Raw genomic sequence first — 13,027 nt, forward strand, 5'->3', positions numbered from 1 at the left:
CAAATTAATACTTTGATTAACTTAGCCATTTGCTCATATGCAATTATTTTCTAAAATTAATGCATTATTTAAATTTATTCAATAAAATAGCTTCTGGGGTGTTTCTTCTCTGGGTTGATTATAAGATCTGAGGATCAAACATTCATAATTTGAGCTGTGTGGCTTTGATTATAATTGTTAAGGTGCGCTTCAGCTCTCCCTTGATTGGACAAGTACAGTCGTGATCCTGCACACAAGCCAAATTCAGCACTCAGGGTAGGCAATGCAACCCTGACATTTGCTTTCATCAGACGTTCAGCCAAATAAATTCAGACAAATGTTTGTGATAAGGGAATAGGAAGGATGCATGAGTGCAGCTTGAGCTAATTCTCCTTAAATTGTGATTGATTACGTGCACAGAACACCTCTGTCCCTCCTGAGCCCCCTGCCCAGGATCCTCCCTGAGAACAGCATACTGACAGTAAAACCCTACATGCACACAGTCTGAGATCTCCCATTACTCAGGAAGTTACTAAAATGCATCTTGTTCTTTGTTTAATTTATAATATGCTCTCTTTTCTACATGCCCTAAATAATTGCTTTTTAATAGGTAATGCAGTTCTACATCATACTGTATGTTAGTATTTCCCTTCGGGAGGCCGGGACGTGCTCTCTAACAGCGCTGGCTCCTGTACAGAGATTCACTGACACTCCTGCTCCAACCAGGAGCAAATGTGCACATATGTCTTGTAATCAGTGCTTAGTGCCAAGGAAGAAGCACAAGGTAGAAAACAACATGGGAGAGTTTCATGCCAGGGTAGGCTTTTAAAACACAGATGAGTCCTTCACAGTCCAACCTGTCTTCTTTCTGGTGTACATCTGAAAAACTACCAACAAAAGCAATTAGCTCTAGAGCAGTATTTAATTCCCAGCAATGCATTTAAGTACTTTGCTATTGCTTTTTAATTGGAAAACATGCTACCAAGAAACTTCACTCCAGATTCTGAACTGACCCCACCAGTATCAGAATAAGCCCCTCTAGGATTTTCACTTGTACTATAGTACAACTTTATCAGTAACAACAATTAGTACGTTTTAGAAACCAATTCTTCTGTACTCAGCCTCACTTCAGAGCTCGGAAATAACCACCTTGGTTGTTTTGCAAAGTTTTACCAGCTTAATCATCATCCAGCACAGCGTAACTTCAAAAACAGAAAACCACACACACTGCTGGCTGATCCCAGCGCATAGACAGCACATGTGCGTGCATCTGTTTATACAATGAGCTGCCTGAACCACACAAATGCACCTTTATTTCAGTGCATTGTCTCTCTCAAGTTCCCCATGGCATCTAATAAACATAAGTACATTCTTTATTCTGACTGAACCAGACAAATAAATGTGTGCATCCTAAATGAGAAAGCTCTAGATGACAGATAACCCCTAAGTCAAAAATACACAGAGTATGAGGGACAACAGTCTGCTCATTATTTCTTTGCAAATCCTTTAATTAAGATTTTTCTCGGTGACTAGAAACCAAACCAAGATTAATAAAATCTCCTGTATTTAAGATCATTCAGATCTGTTCAAGATCTTTCTGTGTAACACACAGGACTTGCAAGTCCTGTAGCTAATGTACAGCAATTCACCTGTTTCTTAAATTCAAATGGACATGATTTCAATTGTGGTAAATGTAACTAACATACACTTAAGTTACATAGCCAGTAATAAAAGCAGAATTAAATGAGCATTTACAGATCCATGCCAATGCTGCAAAACAACCACCATAAACCCAGCCCAGGGCAAAGCAGTGCAGCGCATCCCAAAGGGAGCAGGAAGTGTCAGAGCTATTGAAAACATTACACCTAAAAGGAGCTGACGAGTCCTTCAAAATACAAAGTGTTGGCTTTAAGAAAAGGCTTCTTTACAGAGATTCAAATTTTTGCCATATGCCAAGCTACTGTGGAGAAAGGAATTTTTTTTTTTTCTGTAAACCTTATCCCCTACTGCCATCTGCAGTTCCCATAAAATGCGCTTTGGGATTAAGCATCTCCATTTCCAAGCAGAAGCTGCTGCACATCCCTGGGTACAAAACTGGGGTGTCATTTCAAACCAGGCAACAAAGAGGACTGGCCTTTCCACAATTAATATTTAACTGCTTTGTGCTTCTTGTGTGAGAGCAGGACGCATCTTGCTCTTACCTACACACCCCACCAAAAATCTAAGAAAATGCCACCAAACCCAGCAGGGATGCAGCCCAGAGACCTGCCAGGTTAAAGCTCTGGCCTTCCAGTGTTTGCTGCCCATTATGTAAGCAAATTTTGTATATTAAAATATGCAAACCCTGATGGCAAACAGCATCTATGTGCTTCTCGATTTCTTTCTCTGGTCTTGCCAGTGTGGCATGAATTTCAGCAGGGCCATCGTCTCTTCTGCCGCACCATCTTCCTTGCAGCTCTACCCTATTCCTTGTGGCTCTCGCCTGTCCAAGCTAACACAATGCTGTCCCCAAACCACCTGTTGCAAATAAATAAATAAAATTAACAAGCAGCAAAAATTCTTGTTTAAAATCATTAATATATATGTAAGTGATCCAGTCATTGCTTCAGGGAAGACAATTTAATGTTTAAGTGTGTGTATGGGGTCCTGGATGGTACAATTTGCATTTTGATTCCTGACGCACCTGGGGAACAGTGCCTCCAGGACGCTCCCCATGACCACACACATGCTGGAGAGCACAAGGTCCCAGCAGCAGTCAGTACCAGAACCTCTTCTTCTAAACCCCACCAGTTATGTTTCAGAGGCTGACGAGTATTTCTCTGTAGCAGGGTGACCATGGCTGGCTGCCAGATGCCCACCCAACTGCTCTCCTCACTGCCCCTCCTCAGCAAGGGGAGAAAACACAGTGAAAAGCCTGGTGGGTCAGGACACAAAGATGGATACAGGCAGGGAGATCCCTTACTGATTACTGTCACAGGTGAAACAGATTCAACTTGGATAAAATTAATTTAATTTCTTAGCAATTAAACTAGGTTGGGTGATGAGAAACAAAACTAAATCGCTCTCCCTTGCTCCTTTTCCCCACCTCACTTTCCCTTCTTCACTCCAGACCCCTCTGCCTCTCCCCACACTGTTTGCCTCCCAGGTGTCCCCGTGGGGCCAAGGGGCTCAGCAGGGCCCAGCGAGGGGCCACCAGAACCAGCTGTGCCCAGGGCAGCCCTGGCCTTTCCCCCCAGAGACCCTCAGCCCTGCTGCCCGCCCTGGGCACCCCACATATCCCCCAACACAAAAATAAGGATTAACGCACACCCGTACAGTCTGCAGATGCTCTCTTGGGCGTGCGATCACACATCTCATTATTTTAGGAGTAATTATGAAGCAGCGTTGCTCACGTACGTAGGTGGCACGATCTCCTTTGAGACATGGAGGGCAAAAGCACCCTCTGCTTGGTGCAGGAGAGGCCAAGCTGCCCCACACCCCCCTGCTCACCTTCACCACCTGCTATGCTCAGCTACCTTTATTTTATTTTTTTTCTCTCTCCTCTCACCACACAGACAAATCATGCAATAATTACAACTGAACAGAACCATCCAAGGTTTTGTTCATTAACCGCATACTTGAAACAGAGAGCAAGACTTCACAAACCTGCTCATGCATAAATATCCATTTTGTAGCAATTCACTTTGTGTTTCCAAGTAATTTTCTTTCATCTTTTAGTTAGCCCTTTCCTCAGTCATTAAGCAGCTTCACTGCAATTTCTTGAAGATTTTCATGCAGTTTTTTGTATTTTTTTTCCCTCCTCACCATTTTAGCAGGCTTTGGCAAGCATAACCTTGTGCTTGCTCCACTGCTAAGCTGGTCTTAGCAACCTGAAGGCAAAGATCTCACCCAGAAGGCAGCAGCAAGCATCAGCATCTGCACCTCACCACCAAAGCTCACAGAAACAGGGAGACAGCTTCTCCAGGAGGGGGGAAGGAAAGGGTATTGCACACTGTAAATGAGCAAGATTAAAAACACTAATCCAGCTGTCACACACAGGCATCTGCTAATTACTGTCACCCTTCTCCCTGCCCAGCCCTGCTGTGATGTGGTCAGAGGTGAGGTACAGCACCAGGGGTGCTCTGAAGCTCAGAAGGGCTTTTACATCCCTTTTCAACTTTTAAGAACAAAGTTTCAGTGGCAGATTAAGTCAGGGATTAAATTTGTTTTCCCTTGCAGTTCCATTAGAAGTTGATGCATTTTAATGCTCTTCAAAGCCTTCAAATTATAGATCTGTATTAACAAGCACAAAGAGAAAACTCACCTTCCTGCCTTTTTGCTGTTCTTTTCCCAAACTCCTTCAAATTACATTAAATTTTTATGTAACAAATGCAAGATGAAGAGACCATCACCACTCAGCATTAGCCTCCCGAAGCATAAATACATTAGCTAATGGGTTGTTTGCAAACTGCAATGGTCAATTAAATACACAGAAAACATCATCTGAGTGACAGTACAGCACCCCATCTTAATCCCATCAAGACACAGCAAACAAGCTCATCTTAGTTTGCTTCCAGCCCTGCTCCCTTTTTAAAGCCAGGGAAGCCTGGTGAATTTTTCCCCAGACCCTCTGAACTGAAAAACTAACATTGTTTAAGGCACAAGTGGATTGATTAACTTTCAAGAGCACTTAAGTAAAGACTTACTCAATATTATTTTGCTCTGTTTGAGCCTCCTTGTCAGAGAGAAGTATAAAACCGCCTAAAACACACAGTACAATATCTTATTTTAATCCTCTTTCATTTCATTGTAATTTGTTGCTCATGAAAAGAAAAAAAAAAAGACTAAATTTTTTAATGCCATTTCCAGACCTCCATGGCTAGTACAGCAACAAGCAGGGGGCTACCAGGAACCCCAGTGGGCCACATCCCGGTTCAGGAGCACATCAGCAGGCACCACAGAAGTCCCTACGCCCCATGTACACCACACTCCTGTGGAGACCATCGCAGACACTGTGCGTGTCACGGGCAGCCACACAGCCACCCACAAGCATTCATCCTGCACCCAGGCTCACAAAGCCTGCGGGCACTAACTCCAGCTCATCTCGGAGTCACTCACCAGCCTAAAAACAGACAGACAGACAGACATACAGGAGATGGCTGCAGGGAAATCAGAGTATGTGGCTATCCCCAGCGATGTTATTTTTTTCTGTTTGAGTTTTTCACAACAATAATATGAAGGTGCCAGGGGAGCACTAACCTCCTTCTTCTCATTTTCCCATTTCCTCACAGAACAGCACCAATTCAGGGCTGCTGAATCCTAACATTGTAACACTTCAACCTCTCAGCCACAGTCACATGCATCATTAGTTTCTTTGGGCAACAAACTGTCCCTGGAATAAGTTATTTAAATGTAAATTCTCTATCAACTAGTAGGGAAACCAACAGGAGCCCAGCAAGGCCAGGGGGCAAGAGCAAAACCTGCTCCATCCAAAGGCCATCTCTGGATTGTCCACAGCATGTGAGGAAAGGTGTCTTCTCCCCAGGTGAGAGGCCTTGCCAGGTTGGATTGCTCACCTAGCACAGCCATGCTGCTTCTCAGTGCTGCATGTGACAGCTCAGCTGATCGTATTGAGAAGGACAGGAAAATTCAATGCAAAATTCACTTTCAATGCAGGACAGAAATCTGATCTCCTGGTTCAGGAAAACACCTCAGGAGAGTTATAAATCCATTGCAGTTTTAGTATTTCCAGTATATCCTACTGGCACTAGATGTCTGTATAAGATGAATTTCAATTAGAGGAAGAACTCTTCTCCCTTTCTGGTACATGTGGCACACAAAAAAGGGAGAACAGAAAATATCTGTGTCAGGATAGAACAGGCTTCAAATAAAAATCACAATTTAAAGTTATTTGCAATTGTTACTGACTTTCATTTAGTTTCATTACTAGTGATTAGGCTAATGGTCACAGATGACTAGGGAAGAGAGGGCATGGTTTCTTACCTGAGATGCCTGATATTACTGTGGATTTCCAATTGCTGCCTGGCACTATTGCAGATTTCCAATTGTATGGCCACGCAATTGTATGCAAGGGAAGAGGGACGGAACATAAACATACTTCACTATATTCATATGGATACCAGAGACACATTACTCTGGTAAACAAGTATTATATTCCCATGAACACTCAGGCATGTAAGAACGAACTAAAAAGTTTAACAAAAACAAAACAAAACACCAAAGTGTGCTCTGCAAATCTCACACAGACAGCGAACAGTAAATTCATTAGGGCAGAACCCATGGCCGTGGTGTGTGCGCTATCACTGCAAACAGGTTTTTAAGCAAGAAAGACCTGCTTTCTCCAGAATGCAAACCACCTGGTCACACCAAATTAGAAAGCAGCCTCGATATAACTCTCCCTGTAACATTTATCTACAGCCAGCACTTACTTGAATGTTTTCTATTCCATGTGCGTCCATTAGGACCTGAATTAAACCTAAAGGGCAGTCCCAGAGGCTTGGTACGCAACAAAGCCGCCAGGCGCTCAAAGGGATAATAACTCACCACAAACACCAAAGACTTTAACCACGCCACAGCTTTTAAGTTATGAAGTCGGCACAGACGTTTACACTATCCGGGACAAACATCAACAGAACACTTCACCAGCGGAAAGCGGCGGGAACGAGTTCAGTTACCTTGGCGTGTTGTCTCCTGTGAGGCGACATCACCAGCCCCCGAGCGCCATCTTGTGGGCGCCACCGGTGGCGCGCGGGGCGGGGCTGCGGCCCAAGAGGCCTGGTGTAAATCGTGCGCCACCGCAGGCACTTCATGCAGCAATGCCCGCTCTTTCAAGGCACTGGCTGCGACTGCAGCGCTGGTGTGCGCACTGATGAGCTTTCTCCCCACGCCCTGCCCCTGAGTCGGGCTGAGAACCAGTCAGTGCGCCTTTAATAGCAGAAGAATTCAAATAGCCAAGTACTACCAGCTTTTACCAATTCACACAAGACTTCCTGAATTCTGTTGTGAATTCTGAGCAGATTCCACTCTCCCCTCTGCCTTTTTTAATGGTTCTTAACTGCTCTGCTAAATTAGAATCTCACTACAACTTTTCCATAGTTGATTTCTGGCTTAAAAACACAGCAAGCTATCAATACCTATATATTAACATATAAGCATAAGGTAGTCTCTCTGACAAGAAGCAGTTTTTAAAAACCACATATATCTTGCATGATGCATACCATAAACCCACTACAAGTGTAATTATATATAATTAGTTGCGTGTTTGCAAACCCAGTTTAATCATGTTTAATTAACCACATTGTAATTGGAACATTTGATAGTTAAATGTTGTCTTGCTAAACTGATGAACACCTGGAACATGCAATTAGTTCCACCACTAATAAATTAACTCTAACTAAAATCTGTCATTAGTAATTATTTTCCTTCATTCCTAGTAGACCAATAGGATTACAGATAATAAATAGCCAGTTCAGATCCATAGCAATTTGTTAAGACCATGACTGCAGGATCCCTGCTGCTGCCAGTTTTACTTTTCTGTGATACATTCTTCAACAGAGATGACTGCTGCATAAGTCATTGTTTTTCCTTGCTTTTATATTTCCAAAGCTAATTTTTACCTGTGTGGGGTTTTTAATCAGCGCATTCACAGAGGCCACGGCTGGTGGTTTACCCACAGGTCTCAGCACAAGTAAAACCAGGCCCCTGCTGAGAGTTTCCTTACACAAGCACTTTGCTTACCAGTTTGCTTGCCCATTTCAAGGCACGCAGACATACATAAAAACAAGAGGCCCTGGAAAAGCGTCCATCCACAGAAATAAGAGAAACCAGACAATACAAAAATACAGCATTAAACTGGAGGGTGTATCCTTAGGTCAAGCATTCCTGTTTGCTGTCGTTGTTCCCATTTATATCTTCAGCGGAACAGAGAGGCAGCAAATCTAAAACAATAAAAGGAAACACACAACGCAACGATAGACTGATGAACTGTCCTATTGTAGCCTTGAAACCAAGAGATTAGGCGGCATCAAAAAAGGATTGAACATTTGTGCGAGCAATTGCATCTCTATCATATAAGGATTTCATAATGGTTTGAAATGGATTAAATAAGTCGGGAGGTGCAGCAGAAAGCAGGTGGAAGGAGCTGGGTGTAACATCGCTGCTGCCGGGCTTCTTGCAGCCATCTTCAGAGCCAGCTGTCACTGAATAGTGACACCAACGTTTAATTCTAAACCTGACTAACCATGAGATAGGGGATGGTGAAAAGAAATAGCAATTTCTTTCAACCCGGACATATCTGGAGCAACTCCATTTTGTGTACACGGACTGTAGCTTCCTTAGGCGTGTCTGCAATATACTGCAGCCTCTCTTTTCCTTCTGGTGTCAGTAGAGGGAGATGAGAATTCAGTCAGGCCTATGATCACTGTGGATGGGACAGCAGGGGAGAAAGTGCAGAGGAAAGTAGAAAATCATGTGAGCGAGGCTGCGGCAAACAAGAAATGAGGCGTTGCACATGCAGAATCTCTTCAAAAAAGAATTTAAACAAGAAACATGTTTTTCCCTGGAGCCTTTCATGACAAGGACAATTAAATAAAGCCAACTGATTGCTGGCAGTACTACTACCTTGCAGACAAAAGCCCGGTATAGAAATTTAAAGCCCAAGTGACAGACGTTGTTAAAAAATTACTGAAGAGTCATCCGGGCTGTTCAGCCTTACCTTGTCATTGGCACAACCAGGCTGCTGTTACACAAGACGATGTCACTTAAGCAGCGTTTCACACTTAGGGTAAAAGCCACACTGTCACACCAGTCCACACAGAGCCAGACTGTGTTTTCATGAGCTATCAAAATTGCTGCAACGTGCTTGTTTTCTGGTTTATTCACCCCAATATCAGTTTGTTTCCTAAACGAGGAGACGGCTCAGAGGAACAGGAGTGTATCGAGCATAGAAAGTACTGTAACTTTTTAATATCAAGTTAAAATGAGCCTGGTGCAATTCGGGGTCATGCCACACGCGTGCAGGAGTTGGAAACAGTTTGATCCCCAAACCTCATCTGCTTTTCAGCCACATTCCCACTCCCTTTCCCTCACAAAAATCCGCAGCCGCTGTGGTCTGCCACCCTCCTCAGGCGGGGACAAACACAACTCCCACTGCACGCTACAGCCCACACGTTTCTTCACGGATTTGGACATCTTGGTACAAAGAAATTCTGCTACTACAAGAAAGGATCATCCCAGATTTACATATAGTTTGCCTGTAGCTGTACATCTGTCCACTATTTTCACAAATTTCACTGTAATGGAAGGATTGCATCTATGAAAAAAATACTCTAGGAAATCTTACATCTCCTGTAGCAAGGGATAAAAAGAAAGATGACCTTTCCAATGAACTACTGATAACTTGCTGCATGGAAAAAAATTAGATCTCTTGCATGCTGTAAGACACAATACAATTATTTGCCTCAGGCAAGTTAAACACTGGATGGCAGAACCAGCTGGTTACAGATGGTGGTGTGAAAAGTTCACCTACTCCTTTCCCTGCTGCTTAGCTGCAAGGGTATCAGTCAACAAAGCAAAGGTTTATTTGTACTTCACTCTGCACGGATTAAAAAGGATAAAGTCTAAAAATGAATCTGTAGCCTTCACTTCAAGCAATAACATACAGTGCTCCAACAAAGGAGCAAACAGCTTTGATGAAATATCAAAGGGGATAATGAAAAAGATCACTGAGATGAGGTTGACATGAATACTGGGCAAAGTTTACTGTCTGGAAAAAGGAACTCGAGCCCTGCCTTCATACCTGACCCGGTTTTTAACACGGTGCGTGGGTGTAGGGATGTGTCATCACCGGCTGATGACAAAATAAAGCAGAGGACATGTGCCAGCCAGGGGACTGCAGATTCAGACAAATCCCTGTTGCTTCTCCATGCTGAGACAGTCACCAGGAGGGCCATGGAACAAAATACAAGGGATAGCATGAACTGGAGGAGCAACAAGAAAATATTTTTGAATATTTATATTTACAGCTGATATTCTTCCTCTAACAAGGTGAAGACTGGGGCTTAAGCAAACCTAGCCAGGAATTAAAGGATAAATATTGCCTAATGATAAGGAAACAGCATTAAAATGTAGGCGGCATAAGTGACTGTTCAAGCTTTGCCTCTGCCCAGCGCTCTTAGCGCCTAAGACGGAAAAAAACCCCAGCACTCCTTAGGGAAAAATACAGTAAGATTAAAGATGAAACGCTGAAAGCAGTGAAAATACTGAAATCAGTTCAGATTTCCTTTCTGAACAACAGAAGTATCTAAGGATCAATGGGGCAGAGTCTAGTTGGAGGCCTGTATCTAGTGCAGTGCCTCAGGGGTCAGTACTGGGGCCTGTATTATTCCATGTATTCATCAATGATTTGGACGAGGGAATAGAGTGACTGTCAGCAGGTTTGCTGATGACACCAAACTGGGAGGAGTAGCTGACACGCCAGAAGGCTGTGCTGCCATCCAGAGAGACCTGGACAGGCTGGAAAGTTGGGTGGGGAAAAATCTAATGAAATATAACAAGTGTAAAGTCTTGCATCTGGGTAGGAACAACCGCTGGTTCCAGTATAAGTTGGGGAATGACCTATTAGAGAGCAGTGTAGGGGAAAGGGACCTGGGGGTCCTGGTGGACAGCAGGATGACCATGAGCCAGCACTGGGCCCTTGTGGCCAGGAAGGCCAATGGTACCTGGGGTGTATTAGAAGGTGGTCAGTAGGTCAGAGAGGTTCTCCTGCCCCTCTACTCCGCCCTGGGGAGACCACACCTGGAATATTGTGTCCAGTTCTGGGCCCCTCAGTTCCAGAAGGACAGGGAACTGCTGGAAAGAGTCCAGCGTAGGGCAACAAAGATGATGAAGGGAGTGGAGCATCTCCCTTATGAGGAAAGGCTGAGGGAGCTGGGTCTATTTAGCTTGGAGAAGAGGAGACTGAGGGGTGACCTCATTAATGTTTACAAATATATAAAGGGTGAGTGTCAGGAGGATGGAGCCAGGCTCTTCTCAGTGACAACCAGCAGTAGGACAAGGGGTAATGGGTACAAACTGGAACACACTTAAATACGAGAATAAACTTCTTCTCAGTGAGGGTGCCAGAGCCTGGACCAGGCTGCCCAGGGGGCTTGTGGAGTCTCCTCTGCAGACATTCAAAACCCACCTGGACGCCTTCCTGTGTAACCTCATCTGGGTGTTCCTGTTCTGACACGGGGATTGGACTGGATGAGCTTTCGAGGTCCCTTCCAATCCCTGACATTCTGTGATTCTGTGTAAGGACAGTGCAAAGAGGCCCACTCTTATTTTTTCCCCCTCAAGCCTTGATATTTGCAGCTGAGACATGATAAAATCCAGAAAGCAGCAGAGTCTTCTCCAGTGCTGGAGTAAAAAGACTTCAAATCAGTTTAAAAATTGATAAAGAAATAAAGGCAATTTCACAACTAAGTGTTAAAGCGCTAAAGATGTTGTTCTAAAACAGAAACAGATGAACAGTGCAGATGCAATGTTATAATCAAATCTCTACACAAAAACAAAGCACAGGGGAAGAGCTAGAAGTGATACTTAAGGATGGGGATTGTGACCCTATGTGTATAATTAAGCCACTTAAATTAACTCCCTTTGTTCTTTTTACAGAGAAACCGAAAGCAGTAGATAAGAGTCCCAACACCAAGCAAAGAATTTATTAGGGCATTCCTCCCCAAACCTGCTTTGTCTTCATTAAAAATAATGGGAAAAAGAGTTGCTCTAAGTGAAGAATTGCTAATTCTACGAAGTCGAAAGCTTTAAGGGAAGATACCTGCTCTAAAAAAGCAGTTACTTGACCAAAAATGCTGCCTTGTCTGATTTGCCATGACATATACAGTAATGAATCACACAGCTGTTTTTTTAACTCTAGGACCTTTTGAGGTATAATGCACTGATCACACTAGTCCAACTGAAAATATTTCTAATAAAGCTGCAAATAATTTCCTTATTTCTAAACATAAAACTGGAAAAACATTTATTTTTTCCAAATAGTATCTTTTTATCCCGCAATAGCAAAACGCAGCAAGGATATCTAAAGTAAAAAGTCAAACAAGGTGCTAAGTTAAATTGAATTGAAAATACAAGAAGCAAAAATGGAAGTTGATGTTTCTGTGCATATTCTCTTTTGGATCTTGGAGATGAAGCACCAAACCGGCTTCCACACTGGCCTATGCTCATAAAAAGCACTGAAGGTACCGGGAGTCACAACAGGGCTGCTGAAAAGATCATTAACTTTGTTTTGGGACACACCGCCTTCTGGTCATCAATCCCCCAAATGTACTGGAGTCACCCTAGGCAGAGACTTCATTAATTCCAGATAAAAAGAAAGCAGAAATAAGCATGTTCAAAATGTAAATGATCTTTTTCTCCTGATTGTCACATAATGGTGGCATAAAAGGCAGAGAAAAATGCACTAATACAGCCCAACACATGGGGCAGGAGGGAGAAACAGACTCCATCACGTAATGGTACCTTTACAATCGGCCTGTTCCTGCATCTTGTCTCTGCTTTGGGAATACAACTTTATATCATTCTATTTCTTGTTAAATTTTGTATCTTGTAACAACAACAAAAAAATTAAGTCAACAGTAACAAAATTTGGTCTTTACCATATCCCTGCTGACCCAATTATGCTTTGAAGAGGTATAAACAGTCACCATGGTTAGAAATATTAACATAATGGAAGACATTCATATTACTCAGGAAAAAGAAAACAAAACCAAAAACAAACACCACGCAACAAAACGCCACAACCACAAACTCAATTCCAATCATCATGGAAGTGAAATATTACAAAAATGGTTAATAAATAAATGATCAGAAGATAAAAGTTCGCAGCATATTCCATCAGCTGTCTGCACACACACGCTTGCAGGGGCGTCTGCTCATTTGCAGAACTATTATTTAATCATGGAACTTGCTCAAAATACAGAGGCCCTTCAGTAACCTTTTCCTATCAGATGCATTAGATAAAGGGCAAAAATCAACAGGATACCAGTCTTTT

General features: G+C 43.0%; 1 long non-coding RNA gene across 1 annotated transcript in view; it reads right to left on the bottom strand.

Moving 5' to 3' along the window:
• Positions 1 to 6,708, bottom strand: part of LOC139828488 (uncharacterized) — a 53,908-nt gene extending 47,200 nt beyond the window's left edge. The window contains exon 1 of the long non-coding RNA XR_011740164.1: positions 6,654 to 6,708. This is a non-coding gene — a long non-coding RNA (uncharacterized lncRNA). The remainder of the gene's footprint in view (positions 1 to 6,653) is intronic.
• Between the last annotated feature and the right edge of the window lie 6,319 nt (positions 6,709 to 13,027).

The sequence above is a fragment of the Patagioenas fasciata genome, chromosome 8 (assembly GCF_037038585.1).
Source record: "Patagioenas fasciata isolate bPatFas1 chromosome 8, bPatFas1.hap1, whole genome shotgun sequence".
NCBI classification, from domain to species: domain Eukaryota; kingdom Metazoa; phylum Chordata; class Aves; order Columbiformes; family Columbidae; genus Patagioenas; species Patagioenas fasciata.